This window comes from Bos mutus, chromosome 1, assembly GCF_027580195.1.
Source record: "Bos mutus isolate GX-2022 chromosome 1, NWIPB_WYAK_1.1, whole genome shotgun sequence".
NCBI lineage: Eukaryota > Metazoa > Chordata > Mammalia > Artiodactyla > Bovidae > Bos > Bos mutus.
The window spans coordinates 103,088,810-103,099,970 of record NC_091617.1 but is presented as its reverse complement, the minus strand read 5'-3'; the positions used below and the strand labels follow the sequence as shown (position 1 = coordinate 103,099,970).

General features: G+C 38.0%; 1 pseudogene; it reads right to left on the bottom strand.

Moving 5' to 3' along the window:
• Positions 1-1,754: 1,754 nt before the first annotated feature.
• On the bottom strand, positions 1,755-8,847 carry LOC138984911 (etoposide-induced protein 2.4 pseudogene; annotated as a pseudogene).
• Positions 8,848-11,161: the final 2,314 nt, after the last annotated feature.

Genomic DNA, 11,161 nt, shown 5'->3' with positions numbered 1-11,161 from the left:
TTCATTCCTGAGATAATACTCATATATTCATGAGGTATTTTTTTAATAGATGGATTTAATTTAATATTTTATATAGGATCATTGCATCTATGTTAATAAGTGAGACTTATTTTTTTACTGTCCATATTGGCTCAGACGGTAAAGAATTAACTTGCAAATTGTCAGGCAAGTGTATGCTCCTTGGTTCTCTCTGTCACAACAAAGATTTGGAGTGATGGACAGTAAAGCCCTCGGCTCTCAGGTCTTGGACAGACCATGTTATAGTTCTTCGATAAATCAGTGTTACAGTTCCATGTTACAGCTCTATTTTATTTAGAAAATAGCAGGAAAATCCATCCTTGAGGTGTGGGGGTATGTCGACCCAAAGACTTGAAGAGAAGAGCAACCCAGCTTGTGGGGGAGAGAGAAAGAGAGAGAGAGAGAGACAGAGAGAGAGAGAGAGACACCCGGCCCTTTGGCTCCTCTTTTTATATGTTTTTTTCCTCCTCCAGGCCTGCCCTGTGTAAATTGGGCTAGCCAGGAATGTTTTTTGTTCTACCTGAGGTCCTCACTGTGGTCCTCAGACCTTCCTTTGTTCTATTTTTGCGGGCTTTTCCCTTCCTTATCTTTTAGCCACTGACATTCTGGATTCCTGTTTTCTATTCTAACTACCTAGCACAATGAAAGAGATGCTGGTTCGATCCCTGGGTTGGGAAGATCCCTGGAGAAGGGTATGGCTATCCAATCCAGTATTCTTGCTTGGAGTATCTCATCAGCTATAATGCAAGGGTCACAAAGAGTCATTCATGACTAAGTGATTAAGCATCTTGATTTTAGTATCAAAAATATGCCAACCTAATCAGATGATGGAGGGTGAAATAGTCCCAACTTTTTCTGTTCTTCAGAAGAGTTTAGAAAGGCTACCAATTATATTATCTTCTTTGAATGATTCATAAAAATATTTTAATAATGTCTGAATTGGTGCTTGCATATTTGTTTATTTTTTAGTAGATTTAAGCTATGTTTTTAAAAATTTCAACTGGCTTCAGGTCTATCTTTAGAATAGCATATAAAAGTGTTTGAAGTACATATATGTTTATATACATGCTACATATGTGTATGAGAATCCTCATGGTAGCCTAAATAGTTTATATTTTTGAGAAAAAAATTCATCTTCATTACTTTAAACTTAGTTATATATTTTCTTATGAATTTTCTTATTAAAACTATTTAATCCATATATATTCATACCCTATTTTATTAACCAACAGTTTATGCATGCTTTATATATTTCTTTTAACATTTTATAGTTGACTTTTTTCAATTTTATCTCTAATCTAGAGAATCAATACTGAAAAGATAATACGTGTTAAAACTTAATCTTTGAATTCTTAGATACATCTGTCTGGGGTCAAATCTGTCTCTACCACTTACTTGAGGTATGACCCTTGATAATTTACTGACCTGTTTCTGTCTTACTCTCTTGTTTCTCATCTATATATTAAGGATAATTATATGTGATCTTCATAAGGATGATTAGTGGGATTCAATAAAATAATTTTAATAAACCAGTTAATAAATTTCCTATTACATAGAAATCACTCAATAATTATTTATTAGGATTATTATTTCAACCAATAATATTTACTTTCATGAAACATTAGTGTTACCTGTTATGGGATTTATGTATGATGAGTGATGAGGTCAGTATATCTATCTAGGATTCTGAAGATTTGAATTTTATTTATGCTGTGTAGATTACAGCTTCTTGACATTTATTTCATATCATCACACTTAGACTTCTTTTCCTAATCAAAAAATGACAGGTTTAGACTAGATCAGAGGTCAGAAAACTACTACCCATGGCTAAATGAGGCTTGTTACTGGAGTACAGTCACACCCAGTTTTTTACACATTGTGTTTGCTTTTGCACTAGGTGGCAGAGTTAAATAGTTGCCCTTAAAGCTGAAAATATTTTTCATTCCTTCATCTAAATTCTTCACTATATTATTTTAAAAAGCTTTCCTGTGCTGATATTCTACGATTTACAATATTTACTTCTAAATGAGCCAACCTGTTTGGAAGGAAGAATAGAAATAGAGTGTAAATAGATCTTCCTTTTCCTATATCCATGGAACCGAACTCCACGAATTCTAACTGAGAAATCGCTATCCCCAGACCTCTATGTTTAGTTACGATCAGTTATTTACAAAAGAATGATGGTCAGTAAGTGCTGGTAAATAACGTATATGTTCTGATTTTCCTCTATCCTATGCTTGCAATGCAACCCACTCCAGTACTCTTGCCTGGAAAATTCCATGGGCGGAGGAGCCTGGTAGGCTGCAGTCCATGGGGTTGCTGGGAGTCGGACATGACTGAGCAACTTCACTTTCACTTTTCACTTTCATGTATTGGAGAAGGAAATGGCAACCCACTCCAATGTTCTTGCCTGGAGAATCCCAGGGACGGGGGAGCCTGGTGGGCTGCTGTCTATGGGTTCACACAGAGTCAGACACGATTGAAGTGATTTAGCAGCAGTAGCAGCAGCATGCTTATAGCACTCCTTGGATCAAACTTATTCTGTCCTGTCACTGTGAGCTTTCTCAGCTTTACCTCTTACTTGACTTACACTAAATGCAGATCCTCAGCCAGATGAAATAATTTCTCATATTTATGATCTGCTGCCTTGTGAATCTTGGTACTAGGTTAGGCCCACAGTGGCAGCTATCCATTTTGGGGCCAAGATTATATCACATCTTAGATTTATAATTTCATTTTGAAATCACTTTCCCCCAAAACTATTTTTCCATTGACTAAGAAATTCAAGGCATCCTGTATTCCACAGTCAACCTGAAATAGAGCCCCTTGAGTCATCTCTAATTTTCCAACAAAGTTGCTCTTTCCTCAGCTAAATCTATCCTGTCTCTACTCTCGTTCTATAACATCTTACACTGATACAAGTTGCCATGTTATTTCAGTTATCTAACTTGTAAGTAGTAGTAGCATATGTTAAGCACTCAGTAAATAATGGTTGTCCCTATAATGTTATTGTTACTCACTTGTTCAGGAACTGGCAGGTTGAGATACAACATCAGCACCATTCTAGAATTCCTAATGCTTTTGCATCAAATAATTGGCTTTCTATGAAAATTCAGCTTACATATCTAAATATAACGGAACAGAAAAATATCTCTGGTATCTAATGGAGAAAAATAAAATAATGATTCAGAAATGTAGAGTCACTTTATAAACATATAACAGAATGCACTCCTGTTTCTCTTCAGACTGCATAAATCTTTTACCTTTGGCTAAACAAACAAAAAAAAAACAAATAAGTGGTGTAAATTCTTATCCTATAGTCAGAATTCAGCCACTTCATGACTTCAATACTGTTTGAAACTGGGCTTAATTTGAAGAGATTATAGCAGATAGTAAGATTTATAAATAGATATCATGGAGTAAGATTCAAAATTATATATATATATATATATATATATATATATACACACACACGCACACACATATATAAATGCATATATAAAGAAAGGGGTTTCCCTGGTGCTTTAAATGGTAAAGAATTCATCTACAGTGCGGGAGATCTGGGTTTGATTCCTAGGTTGGGAAGATCCCCTGGAGGATGGCATGGCTATCCACTCCAGTATTCTTGCCTGGAGAATTCCATGGACAGTGGAGCCTGGCGGGCTACAGTCCATGGGGTTGCAGTGTCAAACACAACTAAGCATAGCAGAAATGATGCTGAGACATATAAGATTTCTATATATATATTTCAAATATATATTTCTATATATATATATTTTTTCTAGTCTATATAGTAATAGTAGGGATATTATTCAATAAATAGTGACAAATGTATTTCATTATCTAAAATGGAGGACAAGAAAGGAAATTAAAAGCCAGCATGGAGGGTATAAGCTAAGTATAATGAAGAGTTTCTTCACAGTTAAGAATATTTAAGCATAAGAATGGGTTACCCAAGGGAGGATATCTTTTACAGGGAAAGAGATTTCCACATCAATGGAAGTTTAATTGTGTTCATGCCTAAAGGTCAGAAAATAGACTTGACAGTGTCTCAGTGTTCCAATATAGCCCTGTGACTCTTAAGAATAAATTTTTGAGTAAATATTAATATATTATTTATAGTGAAAAGATTTTATACTTTCAGAAAGGATTAGCAGCCGTATTTTAACATCATCTTCACACATTCACATTTATGGTACTCCCCTGAAGAGATATTTAAACCCTTTTATAAAAGAGTTTCCTATAGATAGGCTATAAATGCAAACATGGTTCCATATTGCCTGTATCTGGATTTGATGCTGAGCTCAGTGAGCATTCGAGCTTTTAAATGAATACATTTCAGAAGCACTGAGAAATGAACTTTAAGTGGCTTATATTGCTCATAAAGCCTGTAGCCTTTAGAGTAAAAATACCATGCATTCCTAGGAAATACTATTTGCTGTTTCTTAAACTCTGTAACATAAAGTGTTAGGAAGCAGGTTTTTTATTGATGGGGGAAATAAAAACATAAAATGAAGGAAGAAAGGGGGAACTCTGTGGAAATGGATTGGAATTGTAGATATCAACATGCAATTATGAATATATATGTAAAATTATTTATTTACAAATATTTTCACATATATATGTTTATATGTGCATATATAATTACCTACTAAAATGGCCTAAAAATGATGAGACATTAGTATCAATAAGAAAACAGAAGTTCTTGTGTATATTAACTCTTGAACTGGGGCAGGGAAAATACAAGATGAACCTGAAACATTTTGTTTCATCAGAAATTCAAGAATTGCTCAAAAACTGACAGGATACAAGAACTGTTATGGTAACCAATCAAAGGGATAAAAAGAATCTCAAAGAAAGGAAAATCATAGGGAGAAGGGTAATAAAATTGTATATACCCATTTTCAAGCAGGGCCTTTTCTTTTCCACAACACACAGGCCATGGATATGGACCAAGAACTGATGCAGGGACTCTTAATAACTAAAAAGAAGAGAAATCAGCAGAACTTTGGCAGTCTCATGGATCTGGAGAGACAACAATTAGAAGCTTGCCAGTCTCCAGTGAACAGGATGGGGGGAGAACTAAACCTGACTTGCCAAATGCTGAAATTGTACCGTGAAGTAGTGGTAGTTTAGTCACTAAATTGTGTCCAACTCCTGTGGCCCCATGGAATATAGCCTACCAAGTTCCTCTGTTCATGGGATTTCCCAGACAAGAATAATGGAGTGGGTTGCCATTTCCTTCTCCAGGGGATCTTCCGAAGCCAGGGATCGAACCCAGGTCTCCTGCATTGCAGGTGGTCCCCTGCATTGCTTGTGGATTCTTTACTGACTGAGCCACCAAGAAAGAACAAAGCAAAAGTTCTTTGAAAAGCAACTGCAACTCCTGGGAGTCTCATGGACTTAGGAGACAAGAATTGATTTTAGGATCTGCCTGGAGAGGGAGCTCTTTCAAAACAGCCCAGCATCTACCTGTTCACTTTGGACTAAGATGATCAATCTTTGCCATAGAAAAGAGAATTAACCTGGAGAATAGTGAAGTCATAAACAGTTAACTGTGAGGTTAATTATGGGTACATTATTACCTCTTCCATGAATAGTGTGTATTTCCTGTCTAAACTCATTTTCAACTGGCTTCTTATCACATTTTCTTGGATTTCTAAAAAGTAATTCTAGCTGAGTGTGTCCAATACCAAATTCATAATCCCTACCTTCACATTCCTGATTTATCTTTTGCTAGTATTGATTTTATAGACAATGTTACCACCACCCATCTAAATATACTAGACAAAAATCTAGATTTACTCTCTCTCTTACAGATCAATCATCAAGCTACCAGTGTTGTCTTCTAAATTTTTCTTGTCTTCTACACTAATGGCATCCACTCCAGTCAAGGTTACCACTTGGTTCTACACATGGACTGTAGAAACTATGGTCATAGGCTACTCCTTTTTTTTTTTTCTTCCCCCTGTATCTATCCTATCCTTCCTGCCATACATGAATGCTAAGTCACTTCAGTCATGTCCAACTCTTTGCAACCCTATTGACTGTAACCTGCCAGGCTCCTCTGTCCATCAGATTCTCCAGGCAAGAATAATGAAGTGGGTTGCCATGCCCTCCTCTAGAGAATCTTCTCAATCCAGAGACTGAACCTGTGTCTCTTGCATCTCCTGCATTGGCAGGCAGATACTTTACCACTGTGTTACCTGGGAAGCCCCCAATATGATACAGAAAAAAAAAAAATTACAATTTGTGTAAATTCCAAACACAGTCAAAAATTATTTACATAAAATGCATAATGTAATTTAATTATGCTATCACAGTAGTCTTTACAGTTCCTTCTATAAACTTCTGGGTGTCCTTAAGACCATTTTAGGAGCTCAACAAAATTAAAAATATTTTTTGTAATAATATTAAACAGTTTTGCTGAAATGAAATCTGCACTGATGTTACAAAAACAATTCAGCATAAAAATTATGGCACTTTGACATGAATTAAAGCAGTGGCACTAAGCTATACTCATGTTCATATTCTTGCCATTCTGAATTTACAGTAAAGACATACAGGTTTCACTTAACAACGTTCTTGATGAAGCAGTACAAATTATTGCTTTAATTCAATTTTGACCCCATACTACATATCTTTTCAATATTCTGTGTGACAAAATGGAACTTAGTCATAAAGCACTTCTGCTGCCTGAGTATGATGGTTGTTGTTAGGAAAAGCACCTGTCTGAAGGGAGGTGGTAGTAATCGTTTCAGTTGCAAGGTGAATTAGTTGTTTTTTTTCCACACCACAGGTTTATGAATTGAATAAATTTTTGCCATCCAGTCCCTATTTGAAGCACCCAATCATCCTTTGAAATACCAGACAAATCTGGCAGTGACCAACAGTATTTCCAACCTCCAGAATTTAACAGTTCAGGTTGTCTAGCATTTTGTTTTGCAGTGGCAGTTGCACTGGTATCTCTCCAAAGCTGGCAGACTTTAAATGTATCAGTGAAAAAGAGCTTTTTCCCCTTCAAGGGGAAGGAAAAAAAAATCACCCTCTAAACCTGGCAGATCTGGCTATAAGGTCCTTCCTCCCATCCCATCTCTCCAGGCTTGTTTTTTGCAGTAGAGCAAGAGAGAACAAAATCTAATCCGAGTTACAAGAAATGAGACAATGATGGCTATAAAAGAAGTGACCAAGACGAACTGAGATTCTCCTTTATCTCCAACTGCCAATATATGTTGTTCACAGAAAAACAGCAAAAATAACAGTTCCACAACAGTAGGATTACAAAAATCTGTTCATCCAAGGGTGGTAGAAGGCAGGGTAAATGGCACGTTTGGGGCGGGGGGTGGGGGGTGGGGAATGTATTCCCATCAGTTCTGGTAGTGGGGCTGAAGAGATGCTGAAAAAGAGCTGCAGAAAAACCAGTGATTCTTTCAGAATCACCAATGTTAGAAATCAACGTTCCAGTGTCAGGAAGATTCTGCCTTAGGTGCACCAGACAAAAGTCCCAATTTCCTCAGAAAGAAGGGAATGTGCAGAGGAGCCTTGCATGGTGGGTCCTACTTTTCATAGTAGGGAAGGTGGACAAGGAAAAGAGCTGCCACAGGGTCCTCCTAATGCCATCCATCCCTTCTTTTTTTTTTTTTTTCCATCCATCCCTTCTTGATGGCCAACACAGTGAACTGCCACAGCCTTGCTTGGTAGGAGACTGATGCTCTGAAGAGAGCTTCTCTGCAGAGGTTGAGCTACTAAGGGCAGACTGCAGTAAACCATTTTGTGGAAGGTTCTGTTGCTTAAGGAAACCGTAAAATCTCTTTACGGAAAAGAGATTACAGGTGGAAAGGCAGGTTTTGCCAGGAGTATTTACTTCCTTGGGCTTCAGTAGTGGCTCAGATGGTAAAGAATCCGCCAGTAATGCAGGAGACCTTGGTTCAATCCCTGGGTTGGGAAGATCCTCCAAAGGAGGAAATGGTTACCCTCTTCAGTAGAATTCCATGGACAGAGGAGCCTGGTGGGGTATAGTCCATGTGGTGGAAAAGAGTCAGACATGACTGAGTGACTAACACTTTCACTTTTTGCTTCATTGGTGTTCATAAAAAACAAAGGGAAGAGAACAGAGAAAAGGCAGCTAGTGATAATGTAGGAGGAGGGGTTCCTGCTTGGAAGTCCACCATAGTGAGTAGAAAAAAGATTGGAGATTAACCAGTTGACCAACAAGATGGATGAGAAAGAGACCCACAAATATTTCCAAGGTACAGAAAAGAGCCTGCAATTGACATGTTGAAGACCATGTCAGTAAGGAAATGGGTGAGGCTTCCTCCCTGATACCATAAGTGCCAGATCAACTATATTCTAAAATAATATCACATTCACAATTTTGCTAAGCACAAAGAGGAGGAGTACTGAAAATTGATGGGAATAAATATTTCAGACAAAATCAAACATCTCTATGTAGAGATGGATAACCAATCACTTGGACCATTACTGACTGAAACACAGGAATACACACTTGATAAAACCAGGAAGAGAATGTAGCAGAATAGTCTGCTACTTCATGTACAACACTGAGAAATTCAACTAGCAATGGGTGGCTCAATCTTGCTTCCTCTTTTATACCCTGGGCTCTACTTGTCCTTTCAAACATTCTACTAGCCTTCTTAGATGCTGTTCCTCTCTCTTTCACTGAATTTGAGTATCTAGCTATGAGATGGTACAACTTTCAGAAATGGGGTTCTTGATTCTCCTAGAAAGATACTGCGGAAATGTTGTGACACTGTCAGCCATCTCTTCACAACTCAAACTACCAATCACACAGAGGAGAGAGAAGCATCCCCAAATCTGTCACCATGAAGGATGGGCAGCTTTGATGCTGTGGCTCTGACTCCTTGACCACTGCCAGCCAGACAGGCTCCTTGGAGCACCTTGCCCTCACCTATGTCTCCCAAAACAGGTGTTCTCAAGGCGGGGCCACAACACCCAGCATACCCAGGTCCTATGGAGTTGGGGTAGCATGTCCTTTGGGAAGTCCGGGTGTTCTTAATGAAATCATTTTCACTAGAGAGAATTTCTGGCAGGTAAACAATGCTTATTCAGACTTGAGTATTTTACAGATTGTCTTAAAATGTAAAGAAATGGATTAACTTTTTCAAGGAAAGCAAATACTTTTGTTGTGAATGGTAACACTGAAGTTTTCAACCAAATATTAAAATTTCGGAAAAGGTATCTCTGAAATCTTTACAGCTTTCCAGTAAAGTTTTTGCTGATAAGCCTGATAGTAACGTTGAAAAGTGAAAGTTGCTCAGTCATGTCTGACTCTTGTGACCCCATGGACTATACAGTCCATGGAATTCTCCAGGCCAGAATACCAGAGTGGGTAGTGGTTCCCTTCTCCAGGGGATCTTCCCAACCCAGGTCTCCTCCATTGTAGGCAGATTCTTTACAGCCAAGCCACCAGGGAAGCTGATGCTAACATTACTTGATTTCATTTAAAAATGTATGTTAGCATTTGGCATATCTAAGTAACTCAGTGACACAATATTTCCTTAATGACCATAATGTAACATCACAAATGGATAGGGATGCAGTCAAAGGGCAAGATAAATCAATGGATTGTAATATAAGGAAGTGTAAAAAGTTAATTGATATGGTTTCACATTCCATATGCATCTAGTTTTAGAGAAACTGTTACCTACCTGTTCCTGTCAGGTTCCAACAAGGGTCTTTCTGGCCCAGTGAACTTTGAGCCAATGAAGCATTCCCATTTCAGCTCAAAAGCCATGGAAAGGTTTAGTTTTTGATCAAGGAAAGAAGAGATATGAGTTATATGCTCTACAGCAAGGGTTATATTATAACCCTTAATTATGTTAAGGATTATATTCTTTGCAGCCAAAGATGGAGAAGCAATATACAGTCAACAAAAACAAGACCAGGAGCTGACCGTGGCTAAGATCATAAACTCCTTATTGCCAAATGTAGACTTAAATTGAAGAAAGTAGGGAAAACCACTAGACCATTCAGGTATGACCTAAATCAAATCCCTTATGATTATACAGTGGAAGTGAGAAATAGACTTAAGGGACTAGATCTGAGTGCCTGATGAACTATGGAATGAGGTTCGTGACACTGTACAGGAGACAGGGATCAAGACCATCCCCATGGAAAAGAAATTCAACAAAGCAAAATGGCTGTCTGGGGAGGCCTTAAAAATAGCTGTGAAAAGAAGAGAAGCGAAAAGCAAAGGAGAAAAGGAAAGATATAAGCATCTGAATGCAGAATTCCAAAGAATAGCAAGAAGAGATGAGAAAGCCTGCCTCAGCGATCAATGCAAAGAAATAGAGGAAAACAAGAGAATGGGAAAGACTAGAGATCTCGTCAAGAAAATCAGAGATACCAAAGGAACATTTCATGCAAAGAGGGGCTCGATAAAGGACAGAAATGGTATGGACCTAACCGAAGCAGAAGATATTAAGAAAAGGTGCACGAATACACAGAAGAACTGTACAAAAAAGATCTTCATGACCAAGATAATCATGATGGTATGATCACTCACCTAGAGCCAGACATCCTGGAATGTGAAGTCAAGTGGGCTTTAGAAAGCATCACTATGAACAAAGCTGGTGGAGGTGATGGAATTCCAGTTGTCCTGAAAGATGATGCTGTGAAAGTGCTGCACTCAATATGGCAGCAAATTTGGAAAACTCAGCAGTGGCTGCAGAACTAGAAAAGGTCAGTTTTCATTCCAATCCCCAAAAAAGGCAATGCTAAAGAATGCTCAAACTACCGCACAATTGCACTCATCTCACACGATAGTAAAGTAATGCTCAAATTCCACAAGCCAGGCTTCAGCAGTACGTGAAACATGAACTTCCAGATGTTCAAGCTGGTTTTAGAAAAGGCAGAGGAACCAGAGATCAAATGGCCAACATCTGATGGGTCATTGAAAAAGCAAGAGAGTTTCAGAAAAACATCTATTTCTGCTTTATTGACTATGCCAAAGCCTTTGACTGTGTGGATCACAATAAACTGTGGAAAATTCTGAAAGAGATGGAAATACCAGACCACCTGACCTGCCTCTTGAGAAATTTGTATGCAGGTCAGGAAGCAACAGTTAGAACTGGACATGGAACAACAGACTGGTTCCAAATAG